Raw genomic sequence first — 19,344 nt, 5'->3', positions numbered from 1 at the left:
CTAAAAGCATCAATCTTATTATCGGGGGACCGTGCGACAAAATCCTATCAAATGGGGGTCCGTGGTCTAATCTTTGTCAGTTTAGGGGTCCTTCATGTGGGTCTACCTGGGCTCTCTGGGTGATCAGGTAGGCCACACAGGCAGCATGACCCCACCTGGCTGCGAGCCCCAGAGGGGTGATCCTCCATCCTTCGTACCCCACAGACATCCTCTCATTGATGAGCCTTCTGAAGCTCTCTTCCTGCTGCGGGGTCCTCAGTTTGTCCAGGTCTCGTGTGTAGGCGGCATCATGGAGCTGCATGTCATCATACCCTGCTCCTTCAGGTCTGTCACACCGACTATGATGCATGTCAAAGAGAAGGCTTCATGAAGGGACAAATTGTTCGAGTGACATCACTGATGATATCACTCATTGATGACATCACTCTTGCTCGAGTTACATCACCAATGACATCGCAATTGCTCGAGTGACATCACTGTTGACATCACAATTGCTCGAGTGACATCACTAATGACATCACAATTGCTCGAGTGACATCACTGTTGACATAATCTGTGACCTCATCAGTGATTTATGACGTCACTATGGTATTGACCTGGCCACCAGTCTGAGCCATCTAGAACTGTACATCATCAGTCATCGCTGTCTGTGACATCACTCTTAAACTGGAGCAATTCATTTCTCTTGATTCATTTATAGTGCTCGTACCCTGCACGAGGAGTGCTCGTGTTTTACTTAGTGTTTTTATCACCTGTTCTTATTGTTTGTTCTTATCTTGTTTGTCTGTAAATCTCTAACTGTTTATATATGTTTTCCTGTAACAGGGCGCTCTTGCAAATGAGAGCTCGCTATCAAGGACTACTACCCCTGTATAAATAAGGGGGGGGGCACTCTGTTGAGAAGTGCACAAGTGAAAATGCTGCACTTATTGGAAACATCAAAAGCGGAATCCTCACAATTCTGATTTTAGATCTCAGAATTATGACTTTTTTTTAATGATTCTGACTTTTTTCCCCCTCACAGGCAAAAAAAAAAGAGTCCGAATTCTGAGAAATTGAGTCATTTTTTATTTGATGGAGTGGCGGGAATGGGCTTCCATAGTTTTACCTGCAGTGTGTCAGTGTGATCTGCTGCCCCAGAGTGGGATCCAGACTGTGTTGGAGTGACACCTGCAGCCAAGGAGGATTGAGGTCATGTGTGTGTGTACATGTCCACAGCGGGGAGAAAGTTAGGGCGATTAGCCTCCTTAGCGTCTGTGCAATACTGGCCCATATCTGCCATTGATCCTCATCAGCCCATATGTTCCCACAAAGGGAAGTGGGTCTGACCAGTGAGCAGGTTAAGGCCGTGTCTATTTACAGCAGCACAGGGCTATTTCCAGTGTAGACAGTTTATCCAGCACCTTGCGTACACGACGGTCCAGTAACGGGCCTACTGATAGCCTTGTTGCGTCAAGCTTACGGCAGTCAGTGTATGTACTGTAGACTACTTAAAGGATAACGCCGGTGTGCATTGCTTACCATCAACAAATAAGCCGGCTCTAAACACTTTGCGACCTCAGGAAAGTAGTTCCGTAGCACTGAAAATAGTCCCCGGCGTAATGAAGAAATTAGTTTCCATAGAGAGCCAAAGTGAAACGTCACTTCCTGCTTTCTCCCTGTACCAGCGCTGCGAAAAATATGAATGGCGGTGGACGGAGAATAAGGTTACTTTTTTGATCCCGTTTGAATTGTGCCACGGGGTGCCAACGCTAATTTTGTCAATTTAAAACATAACTTTGCATGTCAAGAAAGTCACAGTTTGTCGTCAAACTGAAACGTAGGGGTTAGTTTCGTATAAAAACTACATAGCTCGTGGAAGCTCGTGGCATGTCGCCGGTCTTCAGCTTTGCCGGTAGAGAAAGTGACGTCACTTAGGCGACAGTGTATGTAGTCTTTCTGATTTATAACTTCTAGTGCAACAGTTTGGCGACAAACTGTGACTTTCTTGACATGCAAAGTTACGTTTTAACAAAATTAGCGTTGGCACCCCGTGGCACAATTCAAATGGGATAAAAAAAAAAGTAACCTTATTCTCCGTTCACCGCCATTCATATTTTTCGCAGCGCTGGTACAGGGAGAAAGCAGGAAGTGATGTTTCACTTTGGCTCTCTATTTGAATTTGATTTGGTAATAACTACAACAGTCGGGCGATTTTTTAAATGTAAACTATGTCTTTGTGTGTTGTATTTGAGGGTTTTTAGCTTACAATTGGAGCCAATGACGTCCGGGTTGATGGCTACAAAGGGGACGTGAGAAGTTGGAAAGGAGCGGGAGTACTGTAGTACTGTAGTACTGTAGTACTGTAGTACTGTAGTACTGTAGTACTGTCGAGCAAACACATTGTTGATTTTGTTATTTTCGTAGGATTTGTTGACGGCAAGGAATGGGGCCTTATCCTTTATGAACAAGGTGTGTTTAGTGGAGGTGTATGTGGTGACGACGATGTGAATAATGTCCTTACAAATCAGCCGGTTATAGAGAGCCAAAGTGGAACGTCACTTCCTGCTTCAGCACTGTACCAGAGATTTTCATCCGCCATTTATTTTCCCATAGACATTTTGTAAAATGCTTATAAAAATTGTTGTACTTGTTCAAACCAAACGGTACAGATATATTTAGAAACAGGAGAGACCGCATAAAATTTAACTCGGACCAAAACGTTAAAAAAATGCCGGTTTAAAGAAAATATTTTTTGACGTTTTTTTTTTAAAGTTTTGGTTCGAGGGAAATGTTCTATGGTATCTCCCGATTCTAAATGTAGCTGAACCGTTTTGGTTTGACCAAGTAAAACTTTTTTAATAGGCATTTTACGAAATGTCTATGGGAAAATAAATTGCAGAAGAAAATCTCTGGTACAGTGCTGAAGCAGGAAGTGACGTTCACTTTGTCTCTCTATTACAATATAAAGAGTGAGTGAGTGTGTGTGTGTGTGTGTGTGTGTGTGTGTGTGTGTGTGTGAGAGAGAGATAGAGTGAGCGAGCAAGCGAGCCTTGGTTTGCATAAGAGGTCCAGATGGTCAAGAAAGGCCTAGTTGAGCCCTGTCTGTTCTGGCTGGCTGTGAAGCTGAGTGGTTCTCTCTCTCTCTCTCTCTCTCTTCTCTCTCCCCTCTCTCCATCTGCTCGTGATCAGTGGAGTTTCCAGCCCAGCTGAAGTGGGAGGGCAGTTATTAGTCGGCCGGTCTGAGGGAAGACGGTAATTAAGAGATGAGATGGACTCTCGCCGTCCCCCAGGACTCGCCGGTGTCCCAACTCGCCCTCCGGCATGAGGGACCCGCCTCCCCTCGCCCTCCGGCATGAGGGACCCGCCTCCCCTCGCCCTCCGGCATGAGGGACCCGCCTCCCCTCGCCCTCCGGCATGAGGGACCCGCCTCCCCTCGCCCTCCGGCATGAGGGACGCGCCTCCTCTCGCCCTCCAGCATGAGGGACCCGCCTCCTCTCGCCCTCCGGCATGAGGGACCCGCCTCCTCTCGCCCTCCGGCATGAGGGACCCGCCTCCCCTCGCCCTCCGGCATGAGGGACCCGCCTCCTCTCGCCCTCCGGCATGAGGGACCCGCCTCCTCTCGCCCTCCGGCATGAGGGACCCGCCTCCCCTCGCCCTCCGGCATGAGGGACCCGCCTCCTCTCGCCCTCCAGCATGAGGGACCCGCCTCCTCTCGCCCGCCGGCATGAGGGACCCGCCTCCTCTCGCCCTCCGGCATGAGGGACCCGCCTCCTCTCGCCCTCCGGCATGAGGGACCCGCCTCCCCTCGCCCTCCGGCATGACGGACCTGCCTCCCCTCGCCCTCCGGCATGACGGACCTGCCTCCCCTCGCCCTCCGGCATGACGGACCTGCCTCCCCTCGCCCTCCTCGCCTTTGACTGACACTCACACAAGGCCCACCCTGCGACCTTACTTCGCTTTTTCCATTGCATTTTCCACACTGCATTGTCCACATGTTGTCCTTCAAACTCCAGCTGCAGAGTTCATATCAGTCACATCGTCATTTTTACACTGTCCTAATTTTCTTTGATTTATTTGAGAAACCACGGAGCAAATATGATGATTTACATTTTAGGGCATTTAGCCGATGCTGTTCTTAACCAAAGTGCTATAATAGAATCAGCTTCAGTTCCTAGCATCATCATCATCATCATCATCATCACAGCATAGACTGTATGAATATGGACGTAGCCACCGTGACGTCACCCAATGTTTTGTGGACTCGCGTTTAACATTTTGACTGTCGCCATCTTGCTTATTTGGAGCCAGAAGCAGTTAGCGCGAGACCGGGGGTTTCCCACAGAGCCACAGCACCGCCTCCTACCTGTATTGGTCTGTGATCAGCAAGCTGCTGATGCACTGGACAGGCGACCTGTCAATCATCCCCCAAAACATGGTCTGTTTTATCATCTGTTTTACTCAAAAGGTTCATTGGTTGAGTGACATTTTTTGGTGACTTTGGCAAGTTTGCTGGATTTCAAGATGACAACGGGGAAAACGGGGATTTCCCAGGCGACCCACGCAATTGTGAACATCCACCAAAACCTTTATTTCTCAGTCTCTCTTGCAGATAGAAACATGTAAAGACTTTTGAGAGCTTACACCTTTGGCTTTCATGAGAAATGATGACCTTTGGGTGGGGGTGCATTGAGATCATCTTGTCCCCAGGCATCAGGAAGACACACAGCGCTGACCGCACCTATATGCACAAGTAAACAAGCCAGACTCACCAAATCAAATCAGAATCAGAATCAGCTTTATTGGCCAAGTATGCAAACACATACAAGGAATCAGGTCATCTGTTTGTCTTTCACTTTGCTCAGAGACAGAAGGAAAGAAGGGCGGTTCTGAGCAGCAACTGCTGCTGAATACACAAGCAGATCTCAAAGAGCTGGAGAACAAAAGCTGCAATCAATCCTCACCTTAGACAAGGCCTATTCTCTAGCCCAAGTTTAACACGTGGTGATAAGATCATCTGTGTGTCACCAGTAGGATGAGGTCAGCTCAGTAGATCAGGTGCTTGTTTATGACCCCGCAGCTGTTGAGGGGCGAGTGGGGGAAAGGGGGGGGGGGGGGGGGGTTCAGGGGGCTTCTCTTGTACCGTTGACCTTTAAGCCGCGGCCTCCGCCTGACTTCCTCCATCCAGCCGCCTCAGATCAGGAAACCCGCTCCACATTCCAGCAGCCATGACGGCTGCCTTTTGCTGTGACGACACCTAATCTGTGTGTGTGTGTGTGTGTGTGTGTGTGTGTGTGTGTGTGTGTGTGTGTGTGTGTGTGTGTGTGTGTGTGTGTGAGAGAGAGAGAGAGTGTGTGTGTGTGTGTGTGTGTGTGTGAGAGAGAGAGAGAGAGAGAGAGAGTGTGTGTGTGTGTGTGTGTGTGTGTGTGTGTGTGTGTGTGTGTGTGTGTGTGTGTGAGAGAGAGAGAGAGAGAGAGTGTGTGTGTGTGTGTGTGTGTGTGTGTGTGTGTGTGTGTGTGTGTGTGTGTGTGTGTGTGTGTGTGTGTGTTAGTGTGTGTGAGTGTGTGTGTGTGTGTGTGTGTGTGTGTGTGTGTGTGTGTGAGAGTGTGTGTGTGTGTGTGAGTGTGTGTGTGTGTGTGTGTGTGTGTGTGTGTGTGTGTGTGAGTGTGTGTGTGTGTGTGTGTGTGTGTGTGTGTGTGAGAGTGTGTGTGTGTGTGTGTGTGTGTGTGTGTGTGTGTGTGTGTGTGTGTGAGTGTGTGTGTGTGAGAGAGAGAGAGTGTGTGTGTGAGTGAGAGAGTGTGTGAGTGTGTGTGTGTGTGCCCCCTAACAAGAGGCTCAGAGCGTCACTAGTCTGCCGTATTAAGCAGCATATACCCCCATATTTAGAACACGGCTCTCTTGAATACTCGATTCTGATTGGTCAATCAACAAGTTTCACCGGTCATTATTTCTCGACAACCGACCGCTGCTCTGCCACACCTGGATTAATCAGTTGATAAGAGCCTTTTGTCAGCAAACACTACTAATTAGGCCAACCAGTTGCAGCTGTGGTGTCTTGTGTGCCAATTACGAATGAAACCGCTTTGTCGTTGAAAACGCTATTAAAAAATCTATTTGAATAATTATTTTTGTCAGATTATTGAATGATTTAGTTGTAGGCCGTGTTCTAAGCGGGATAATGTATAGTGAGCCGGTGATTACTGGAAATAATGACCTTCAGGTGAATGATTAAGCCCTCCGCTGCGCGTCGGGCTCAATCATTCACCTGTCGGTCATTATTTCGCCAGTAATCACCGGCTCACAATACATTATCCCTTACATATATATGGGAGTATATATACCCAGCATATATATATACAATCTACCATATGGTCCAGGGTAGAGTGGGTGGGGAGGAAAGAGGTAGAGAGAGAGGGGGAGGAGCCAGCTTGTGGGCTGGAAGCTAATATTGTAGCGTCATTTTCTGGTCAAGGAAGTGAAATGGAAATTTAAATAGTGGTCTAGCTGGTGGCATTTTGCACCAAAAGTGAAGTGGGACAGTGGGTGGGACAAGGGGCCTCAAGACCAATAGCAATCAAGTCCAGCTATGTCTTAGCTCTCGCACATGCCAATCAACCTGTCACAAAAATAGGCATTTTTTGTGTCAAGGAACAATATTACATTTTTTTAGTAAAAAAAAGGTTGATACAAAAAAATACACTGTGCATGTGTGTGTGTGTGGGTGTCTCTCTCTTACATAACCTCTGCCTTAATATTTCCACATAGACAAAATCATCACACACACACACACGCACGCATGCACGCACGCACGCACACACACACACGCGCACACACACACACACACACACACACACACACACACACACACACACACCTACCTCCCCCGGCCTCTCGCACACATTATCCCCCCTACACAATACACACACACCTACTTTAATCCCAAATCCCCCCGAGGTCAATCAAAAAGTTCCAGGTCACAAAGTGGTGATGCTGCTCCTCTGCTCCCTGGCTAAGGATTAGGCGGGCGCATGGCGGGGAGGCCACTGCTTGTCTCCTCTGCTGGGGAGGGACAGCCAGTAAGGGTCAGATATGTCTCTGCTGGGGAGGGACAGCCATAAGGGTCAGATATGTCTCTGCTGGGGAGGGACAGCCAGTAAGGGTCAGATATGTCTCTGCTGGGGAGGGACAGCCAGTAAGGGTCAGATATGTCTCTGCTGGGGTTGGACAGCCACTAAGGGTCAGATATGTCTCTGCTGGGGAGGGACAGCCACTAAGGGTCAGATATGTCTCTGCTGGGGAGGGACAGCCAGTAAGGGTCAGATATGTCTCTGCTGGGGAGGGACAGCCACTAAGGGTCAGATATGTCTCTGCTGGGGAGGGACAGCCACTAAGGGTCAGATATGTCTCTGCTGGGGAGGGACAGCCACTAAGGGTCAGATATGTCTCTGCTGGGGAGGGACAGCCACTAAGGGTCAGATATGTCTCTGCTGGGGAGGGACAGCCACTAAGGGTCAGATATGTCTCTGCTGGGGTTGGACAGCCACTAAGGGTCAGATATGTCTCTGCTGGGGAGGGACAGCCAGTAAGGGTCAGATATGTCTCTGCTGGGGAGGGACAGCCACTAAGGGTCAGATATGTCTCTGCTGGGGAGGGACAGCCACTAAGGGTCAGATATGTCTCTGCTGGGGAGGGACAGCCACTAAGGGTCAGATATGTCTCTGCTGGGGAGGGACAGCCACTAAGCCACGTCGTGCTTGTTTGCGTAGGAGTCTGTGTTCTGCGAATTGGATGGAAGATTGTCATTACCTTCCACAATATGCTTGTTTGGCTCGCTCAAGTGGCCTGTTTTGCATGCTGGAGGAGCTGACGCGCAGACAAGAGCGGCTCACGTATATCCGTGTCCGCACATTTTCGTGGTTCCGCACGCACACACACACACACACACACACACACACACACACACACACACACACACACCCTTGCACACAACCAGGAGCAACCAGCGTTTTCTGTTTCAAACTGGCCACGTGAATTATGGCCCGGGGAGGACCCGCATGTCAGAGACATGCACCCCTATGTCAGAGGTCAGGAGAACATATGTCTCTCTAAAAATGACCATGACCCACTTCTGGAGATCTTCTTCTTCCAATTCATTGTGTCAGCAAGGTGGGAGACATTTGGGTCAGTCCGTCCAAACTGGGCAAACAAACAAAAAAAACTATTTTATTCATTACTTGTTGGGAACAGTTACAATACTTAAAGACGCCCTAAAGTCATGTTTTAAGGTGGATATGAAATACTCTATTTTGAATAATAATTTGTGTTAAATTATCGTGTTAAAATCTTTAAAATGACTCCCCCCCCCCTGCCTCATTAAAAATTGAAAACCAACAAATCACAGCTGGCAAGCATGTAACGAGCAGTACACTAGCTTTCACTTGTTATATTATACATTTCTCTTACACTTTGCACCCCTGAGATTGACAGTCTCTCTCTTACCTTCAAAACTGAATGAACAGGAGACTAGTGTTGATGTATGGTGTTCTTGTCATCATTTGACTCAATTAAATCAAAGTTATGGGACTACCTCCACCCAGAGAAAACTTTTCTGTCATTTCTCATCTATTTGAGTGTGTACCCATGATATAGACGGTTTTAACTTGACAACAAAAACATTCTAAATTGAACCCCCGCTCACTTCCTGTTGCAGTGTTTGCTATGGACATAAAAGAAAAAAAAACATTCAAGTGCAGGACTGACCATTCCGTGAAAACCGTCTATACAGCTGAGCAGCGAAAACAAAAGTAACGATGTCGAGTGAATATTTCTGCAGTTTGCCGAATGCTGAGAAAAAGGAAGTGCTGTGGGGTTGCGCTCTGGTGAAAACCGTCTATAAAGGGGTAATAAATGGAAACAACTATTTACTTTTGTAACTATGACATTGTAATCTAATCGTTAAGCGGGGAATTATATTTTAGTGTTACCATCCATCGCTGATTACAAAAGCCTTATTTAAGGGTCTGATGAGCGATCTCACACTGTTTGTGTAAGTATATAATACAGCTCAAAGCCCTCAGAGAAGCCGCTTTCATTACTTTTGACAGGTGTAAAGAGAAACTGTCACAAAAAGTACTCGAGCATAAAATAAGCAGCCTTTGTTTTACGTCTGTCGCCGACATGCACTTCAAATTAGGCGACATCTCTTTGAAGTTGTCCTCAACATTTCTTTCGGGGGAGAGTTTTCTTGAAATGCGTTCAGCTCATCCAATTACAGCGTGGCCTTCAGGGACAGGCTGGGGATGAGGGAATGTTGCCATTTCATCATGTACTTCTTCTTACAGGGCCCTGTCACCATCTTACAGGGCCCTGTCACCATCTTACAGGGCCCTGTCACCATCTTACAGGGCCCTGTCACCATCTTACAGGGCCCTGTCACATCCACCTTGTTTCTGTACAATCTTTTTTATCCCACCACTTTCACAGAATGCTGTCAGATTGAATCAGACCTCCAGGATGAGCTGGTGCTTCACTCACAGCCTCCAGGAGGCGCTGTGTTGTTTCGCTTATCAAACAATATCGCAGCAGATATGTTTTCCCGATATTTGGGGGTGGCACTTATCAACCCACCTACTTTAATTAGCAACATTGTAGCTATTGCTAATCATGTGAGGGCCATGCTGGGTGATACATGTTATGGTAGGAGACTGAGGGTTTGGGGCTGAAACGCAGCAGACAAGACACATTGGTTTGTCCTCGGTTTGCAAATTGGGAGCCCTTTTCGGAGGAACATGCTGTAGGGGAGTGACAAAAACAAGTGTCACTGTGACCTTTTACAGGAAGTGACAGAGACGGCGGAGGACTTTCGAAACTCAGACACCGCAGTGGTTTATATGCAAATGTGTGAGCGGATGCAAGCACATCGGCTGTCAAGCACCGCAGGTTTTTTATGGGGGGGGGGAGGGGTCTGACTGATCAAGATGGCTCCCGGGGACCGTCTGGACTTTGGCCGCAGAGAGCGAGCTTTCAGACGAATGTAAATGAAAAACACTCAACACGCGGTACATCAACCCTGCTAATCACCAAATGAGATTGCACAATGACCTCTTTCGGCATGTTCCCCTACTTCCTGTCACTGTCGCTTGTTCTCGCACACAAATATTTCTCATTTAGGTCAAACGTTTTCCTGCAGCCAAATTGGAAAGGAATGATCTGTCAAAGTAAAGCTTTCTCTGCCCACCTAATATACGAGCCAAGCGGGGCGACATCAGGGCTGTAAGCCTCACAGCTTCCAGATGCTCTGGTTTAGCCTTAGAAGCGATCCTGTGCCAGGAAGCTGTGACTGAGGAAACACAGCAACTCCCAAACGCAAACGGATGCTCAAACAAGCCGAGTGGACATTTCACATGGCGGCTGCTGCCGTTACGGCGCGTGTGCGGCGGGCCAACATATGGTGGCATACTGCTCTATGCTACCACATGTTATGTAACCGTTACGGCGCGCGTGCGGAGGGCCGACATATGGTGGCATACTGCTCTATGCTACCACATGTTATATAACCGTTACGGCGCGTGTGCGGCGGCCAACATATGGTGGCATACTGCTCTATGCTATCACATGTTATGTAACCGTTACGGCGCGCGTGCGGAGGGCCGACATATGGTGGCATACTGCTCTATGCTACCACATGTTATGTAACCGTTACGGTGCGCACGTGGAGGACCGACATATGACATACCGCACTATGCTACCACATGTTATGTAACCGTTACGGTGCGCGCGTGGAGGACCGACATATGACATACTGCACTATGCTACCACATGTTATGTAACCGTTACGGTGCGCGCGTGGAGGACCGACATATGACATACTGCATTATGCTACCACATGTTATGTAACCGTTACGGTGCGCGCGTGGAGGACCGACATATGACATACTGCACTATGTTACCACATGTTATGTAACCGTTACGGCGCATGCACAGAGGGCCGACATATGGTGGCATACTGCACTATGCTATCACATGTTATGTAACCGTTACGGCGCGCGCGGAGGGCCGACATATGGTGGCATACTGCACTATGCTACCACATGTTATGTAACCGTTACGGTATGTGCGCAGAGGACCGACATATGGTGGCATACTGCACTATGCTACCACATGTTATGTAACCGTTACGGTATGCGTGGAGGGCCGACATATGCACTATGCTACCACATGTTATGTAACCGTTACGGCACGCACACGGAGGGCCGACATATGGTGGCAAACTGCACTATGCTATCACATGTTATGTAACTGTTACAGTATGCGCGCAGAGGACCGACATATGGTGACATACTGCACTATGCTACCACATGTTATGTAACCGTTACGGTATGCGCGCAGAGGACCGACATATGGTGACATACTGCACTATGCTACCACATGTTATGTAACCGTTACGGCACGCACGCGGAGGGCCGACATATGGTGGCATACTGCACTATGCTACCACATGTTATGTAACCACAGCTAATTGCTGTGAGGATCTGATATGAGGAGAGCTGAGTGAATCAATCCCCACGCTAAATAAATGTACACTACCTGGCCGCATCTCGACAACAGCTGGCTACCTCATTTAGACCGATGCGACTGGCCACTGCAATAATCTCCATTAGATCTGTGGATTTGCAGATTATAGATACTCTCCGCGGGCCTGTGAGACCGACCCTCTAATCTGCTCCCTGTCAGTGTGCTTATAGCCTGAGCCAGATGAGCCAGATGAGCCAGATGTGGTAGGTGGGTGTGTGCCTGTGTGTGCGTTCATCGCTCCCAATACTTCAGCGCAAAGTTTTGGCACACCATGTCCAATTATGCAACGTTTAACTTTTTAATAACAGCTCGCACACTGTCCACACTGAGCACGTTATCTGTCACACTGTGTGCTGAGCACGTTATCTGTCAAATTAAGTGTCAGCCGGAGGTATGATTCAAGGATGCAGTCAAATAATTTAGCACAACCTCCTTTTTTTAGGCCTCTCTGGGGAATGGTAATCAGCTGTCAGGGCCGGGACGCTCTCAGGTCTGTCTCTCAGGTCTGTCTCTGCTCTCAGGTCTGTCTCTGCTCTCAGGTCTGTCTCTGCTCTCAGGTCTGTCTCTGCTCTCAGGTCTGTCTCTGCTCTCAGGTCTGTCTCTGCTCTCAGGTCTGTCTCTGCTATATTGATCAAGGTTTGCTCCGTTGGCCTGTCAGTCTGCCTGCGGCCCGCGTGATAGTGCTGCTGCTCATAACCTCTATAACTCCTGGAGACGGGGGGGGGGATTAAGTTCCAGCGCTCAAATGATTAATCAATTTCAATTACCCCCGATGTGATCAATCATATTCTCATTAATGTCTGAGGCATTCCTCCCAGCTGTACGGGCCGATTGTGAGTTGGGCTCCTGACTCAAGCAGCTTTATTGCTCAAGACAGTCGTGAACATAACGATGGGCTCTGCTGGCATCGAACACGTTGTTTTCCCCACCCGATGTTACAATTAAGCAGTGGTGCTGGATGTTGTACCTGAAAGCCACACTTGAGTAAAATTACACATATCTTACCAGAAAATCACTTTGGTCAAAGTTAAAATCACCTATTACAGTATTACTTGAGTAAAAGTCTGATATTTAATGTATTTAGTGATTCTATGTTCATGTCCATCTGACATGCCTGGGGTTGAGTGGAAATCTTTTGGTTGGCAAACTATGTTATGGTGCATTACCGCCACCAACTGGAATGGAGTGTGAATCGTGATTAACGTAACTTGCAAGCTAGGAGCACTGACTCGCCAAACCTGCTTGCTTGCAGGTTACCAAATTTCTTCCGATTCTATTTTGTAGTAACAAGTAATGATGAATATGCTTAGGGGAAATGTAATGCAGTAAAAGTAGCCTACACATTTTATTTAGGAAATGTAGTGGAGTACACGTGAAAATTGAAAAAGTAAAGTACAAAATGACTTAAGTACTGAAACAAAGTTACATTGCATCGTTACATTGCACCGGTGCAATTAGGAACGGAACCGTCATGGGCGATGCCGCCTGATGTTTGGGTGTCAGCAGGCCCGGTCTCGCGTCGTAACCCGAGAATAGTCTTCTGCTTGATCGTCAGGATTCCCCTTTCCATCCTGCGCTATTAAAAGATGGCGGCGAGAGGGATCTGAAAAACACCTCCGTCGCCCACCGAAGCCACCACTCTTCTCTCCTCTCTCTTCAAATGATGGATTTACTCTGAGTGCGGCAGGCAGGGGAAACTCGCCTCGGGACCCAAGAACAGAGGTTACAATTAATCACTGAGAAACAAGAGCGTGCAATGGTGAACACTGGTGTTATCGCTGCACCTTAGACTCCAGGGTGTTTATCAGCTAGTCACGTTTTCTGGGTCACTCTGTCATGTGATCTGTTTGACCACTTCCTCTGTTGATGAGCATCGAGCCAGAAATACTGGTAAGTGAGCTCATGTGACTCACCTATAGATGGCGCTGCTTCCCCCTCTCCGTGGACTGGTCGTCGTTGCTTTTGGCTCTTTGACCACAGATTGTGTGTGGGGCTGGGCTTCAGCTCAGTGTGAGCTCAGCTGAGGCTTTTCAAATTTTAATACACACAAATGTCAAATAAAATATAGCCTCAACAGGGGTTCAAGCCTTTTACCCAATGGCACTGACGTCGCAAAAAAGTGGCAGTGGTTCTGGGACATGGTCCAAATATATCCCTCGATATATCTGCCAAGTTTCGCGATCATTGAACCAACGGGCGTGGAGTTACGGCCGTTATTGTGTTAGACCACGCCCGCTTTTGGAGTCTACGGCACCCCCTTTTGGTCAAATTGTACAATAGCATGTCAGAAATGCCATTCCAGATGAGACTGAGAAGTTTTGAATACGTTATGTGAATGGACTTGATTTACCGCTATTACATGGTAACACTATAGACCCCGCCCACTTTCACCAATGATGACAAAACTTCTGATTTTGACTAGTACAGCCTCCTTGATATATCTGCCAAGTTTCATGATCATTGGACAAACAGGTGTGAAGGCTTTTGCACACCAAGTCTGTATTTTTCGTCTGAAATTGTCGTACGTTTAAAAATAAATACGACCTCATGTTGTGTCACTCACGTTTACACACTGACTCCGAAACTTTTGTCCGTCATTAAAGTTCTCGGAACTGGTTCAATTTTCTGCGTTTTTTCGCATCAGTCAAAAGTCTTTTGCGAGCTGTTTGGCCCGTTTCTGTCTGTTTGGGGCAGAGAGACAGAGGAGTGGCCGAGTCCCGCTCGGCTGGAGTCCAGTCTGAGCGGCTCGCTCCACCTCACTGGCCCCTCTCTGCTCCCTCTGTCCAGGGAGCAGTGCTGCAGCACCCAGCCACAGTGCACCACAGCCAGCTTGGCGAGGTGAATGTGAGCATTGATGGAGCCTGTGTCCAGTATGATATGGTTACCATTCCCTGACCTGCTGTCAGCTGCCTTCTCCAGTCCACATCACCGCTGCTGCAGATCAGCCACTGCTGCCTGTCAGTCAGTCATGTTGTAATGTGGATACAGGACCTCTCCTGTATCCACGTTACAACATGACTGATATCTGAACATCTCGCCAGTTTCGTGACGATTCATAAATCGGTCATGAACTTATGACAATTTAGCTGAGATGCCACGTCCTCTCACAACTTTAAGGGATATCTTAGAAACAAAAGTAGATTTAAAAAATCCAAGGAGGAGATGTTCAAAATGTGTTTTCCAAACTTTTCAAAATATCTAAAAAACTTTGCAGGTGGACCTTGAGGCTTCCAATTAGAAAGTTGTAGAGCAGGTTCACCTGAACATGTAAAAAAAAGCTTGCTTGAAAATCGGACAAACGGTGTGGAAGTTATGGCCTTTAATGTAAAACCTTTAATTATAGCGCCGCTTTCAGGCTAATTCGAAAAATATTTCTTGAGCAGAAACTAGTCAACAATATCTGTCATTGGGCCAAATTTCATGTTTCTGCAATGTAACAACTCACAGGAATTTGCGGCGCTACAGAAAAATAATGAAAATTAATGAATAATAAACCAATACAAAAACAGTAGGGTTTCCAGCCCCTAAATTAAACCAGCCAAGGGAGGGGAGTTGGAGTTTAAAAATTGCTTGGAGCTTGGTCAAAGCGGTGGTCATGTGACTGAGGGCTCAAAGGTCAAAGGGTCAAAACTATTCCATTTTGAAAACGAATACTACAATACTGTTAAGGTCATGGGGGATCTGTTTGTTTCTTTAATCACTGTATGTAGTATAGATACTATGATCCATACATGTATGGCATTGCTTAATTGTCTTGGTAGGTAATGGCTATACAGTGTAATAGCATTGCCATTTAAACTTGACAACATAAACATTCTAAATTGTCTCTAGCCTTACTTCCTGTTGCAGTATTTGCTAATACAATAACTGACAGGAAATAAACTTGAGTCCAAACTGTTCCCTAAATAAACTTGCATCCAAACTGTTCCCTAAATAAACTTGAGTCCAAACTGTTCCCTAAATAAACTTGAGTCCAAACTGTTCCCTAGCAACAGAATTCCACTGAAACGGTCTATAATAAATGGAAGACTTGTGGAGTCATGTTTTAGGCCACTTTCTTCCCAAGGACGTTGTTATTGTTACCTTCAAGGCTAATGGTCTCGCTGCGGAATCGATAATGTTTCAAATATGTATGTCATGTCGGCCATCCGAGCGGGAGTGATCTCTGCGGTGTCCTGCTAATCGATGGGCAGATGGCTGGCTGTCTGATTGCAAAGTGGGCTGCTGCACGTCACTCGCCCGTTTTGTTTTGAAGAGTCCCTTTGCCTCTGATGAAGCCCTCGAAGCGAGGTCTCCATCCTGCTGTGACCTGATGTGTGCTTGTGTGTGGAAGGAGAGAGAGAGAGAGAGAGAGAGAGAGAGAGAGAGAGAGAGAGAGAGAGAGAGAGAGAGAGAGAGAGCATGTCTGTGTGTGAAGGAGAGAGGAGGAGAGGGAGGGGAGTGCAGCAGCTCTGCCTGCACGTGCACACTGGTTCACGTGAGAGAGGGAGAGAGAGAGAGAGAGAGACATAAGAATGGGAGGTGCAGGTGAGCTGTGGTGCTGGAAGCTGCTCGCCACGGACGGCTAACTGCTGCTAACGGCTGCTAACCAGCCTCTCTCTGGAGGCCGGCTGGGGAGAGGGAGGAGAACCACCACAACAGGACTTCACCTCACACACAGAGGTCGGCTATAGAACAGAAGTGTAGAATACAACCGAGTCAAGTGAGTAGAATAGAACAGAACTGACTAGACCAGAAAAGAATGGGACAGAATAGACATTGAATGAAATTGATTGTCAAGAATAGAATAGAAATGAATTGACTTGACTCAGCTCAACTCAATTAGACTAGAATAGAGAAGAATCCAGAAGAATAGAGTAGGGAAGAATACAGAAGAATATAATTGACTAGAAAGTAGAATATAATAGAGAAGAACAGAATAGAAGTGAATAGAATAGACTAGAGTATATGCCAGGCGTGGTGTAGTGATGTGATGTGACAGAATAGAACAGACAAATGCTGCATTGCTTTATAACTCAGAGCCACTTGCTACTGTACTAGCAAAAATAAAATAAAACACTCCGTTAACTCAGAGTTCCTACGCACAAACTCGGGTATGATTTCTCAACCCCTAGTTGCTCCCAGTGTGTCATTTGACGTTATTTCAACATGGCCACCATGATTGTAAGAATAAAACACATTTTTGACACATTTTTCTTTTCTTTTCAACAATAGTAAGCTTTCAGACCAATCAGCATACCAATACAATAGTTGGTTAAACCCATACAATTAAATATTACTGTTGTTATTAGCTGTTAGCTTAGAAAGCTAACGGCTATTAGCATCCATGGTTTTGCGACTTGAAGCATTGAAGCTCGTAGTCGGAGATGACGCGTTTGCCACTTGCCAGCTCCGGCCATAAACGAATGCAGCATAGCCTACTAGAATAGAACTGACTAGACTAGAATTGAATAGCATAGAACTGCCTAGACTCATAGACTGTATAAAAATATGGACATAGCCACCATGACATTACCCATTAGTTTGTGGACTCCCATTTTGAAGCCTTGAGTTTGGAATTTTGACCGTCATCATCTTGGTTATTTGAAGCCACAGCTAGCACAGCACCAGCACTTTCCCACAGAGCAGTAGTGCCGCCTGCTATTAGTCCGTGATCAGCAAGCTGTGCGATCACTGGACAGGCGATCTGTCAATCACACCCCAAAGTTGCTTTATCATCTATTTTACTCTAAATTGGACCATAATTTTCAAAATGAACACCAGGCTATATTGAAGAAGACTTGAAACTAGCAATTGAGACCATAAACTCATTAGGAAAGTGTTTACTGAGATCATAAATCAAGTGAGATGTAGGGTCATTTTCCCATTGCCTTCCATGCAATCTGACTTCTTTTTGGAGCCAATGGAGTCGCCCCCTGCTGGCCATTTGATAGAATGCAGGTTTAAGACACTTTTGGATTCATTTTCCAGAAGCAGAGGTTGCCCCTTGACTAGAATAGAACAGAGTAGCCAGACAGAGTTGTCCAGTGTGATGGATGCTGGCTGATCTCAGAACAGGGTAGCCAGACAGAGTGGTCCAGTGTGATGGATGCTGGCTGATCTCAGAACAGAGTAGCCAGACAGAGTGGTGCAGTGTGATGGATGCTGGCTGATCTCAGAACAGAGTAGCCAGACAGTGGTGCAGTGTGATGGATGGTGGCTGATCTCAGAACAGAGTAGCCAGACAGAGTTGTCCAGTGTGATGGATGCTGGCTGATCTCAGAACAGAGTAGCCAGACACAGTGGTGCAGTGTGATGGATGCTGGCTGATCTCAGAACAGAGTAGCCAGACAGTGGTGCAGTGTGATGGATGGTGGCTGATCTCAGAACAGAGTAGCCAGACAGAGTTGTCCAGTGTGATGGATGCTGACTGATCTCAGAACAGAGTAGCCAGACACAGTGGTGCAGTGTGATGGATGCTGGCTGATCTCAGAACAGAGTAGCCAGACACAGTGGTGCAGTGTGATGGATGCTGGCTGATCTCAGGTCAGGTTCAGATGTTGCCAAATCTAAATGGAGATGCAGCTCATCTTTAAACAGAGCGACACAGCCAGGACAAACAAAGGCACTAAAAAAGTTACTGTCTGCCTGACCTTCAGCATCTTACAGGCACACACGCACTCGCGCGCACGCACGCACGCACGTACGCACGCACGCGCGCACGCACGCACGCACGCGCACACACACACACACACACACACACTCACAAACACCTACACGCGCATGCACGCACGCACGCACACACACGCACACACACACACACACACACACACACACACACACACAGCTACACACACACACACACACACACACACACACACACACACACACACACACACACACACACACACACACACACATTAAGGCCTGGGTCTGTATTGTGCTGGGACTGCAGTGAAGGCTATTACACTCCCTGGTTCTGTCTCTCAATAATGCATGATTAATTAGCCGACTCTGAAATAGAGCGAAACTGAGCGCACACTGGAAACTAGAGAGGGACCCAGCAGGTAGCCACTCTCATACAGTAGGCCCAATACACACACACACACACACACACACACACACACACACACACACACACACACACACACACACACACACACGCTACATCCTCATATCGAAACGATAGAATAAGTTGATTTCCAATGCTTTCCAGTTAGAGGTGGCAGCTACTTCCTGTTTACAGCTCCTCTCTGGCGTATGCACTGCACGCATGCCAGGGTGGGAATTCCAACATTTTTTCGGGGCATGGCCATTTGGCCTTCACTGTCGCTATTTTTTTGAGGGCACAAGGCCACATAGCAGGGCACAAAGGCCATTACTCTATTGACATCATGAAGAGTGATTTTTCTGAAATGTCTGTTAAAATGAGCCAATGACACGTCCTTTGCACAGGGCAGCTACATTAAACTGAGAACGCTGATGCTTTTAAAGCAACTGACAGTAGCAGGCTGTAACAGGGCACTTCCAAGGTGGCGTAAAGGCCCAATTATACGCTACGTTAAAGACGGAGACGGACACAGTCTTCTGTCCGTACTCTGCGTTCATTTCGTGCGTTTTCTGTCCGTCATCTGAAAGCTTACGGATACGCATGAAACGGAGCAAAACCACACACACACTCATGCATTTGACTCTCTACTGCGCACTGGTGGATGTATTGCTAACATGATACCAACGTGAAAGACACATGGAAGTATGTGGGCAGTGACGATAATAACGTTTGGAACGGACGCATCTATTTGTGAGGACTGG

The sequence above is a fragment of the Poromitra crassiceps genome (genome assembly GCF_964638095.1).
Source record: "Poromitra crassiceps genome assembly, chromosome: 4".
Lineage (NCBI taxonomy): Eukaryota > Metazoa > Chordata > Actinopteri > Beryciformes > Melamphaidae > Poromitra > Poromitra crassiceps.
Note: the sequence above shows the minus strand (reverse complement) of the source record.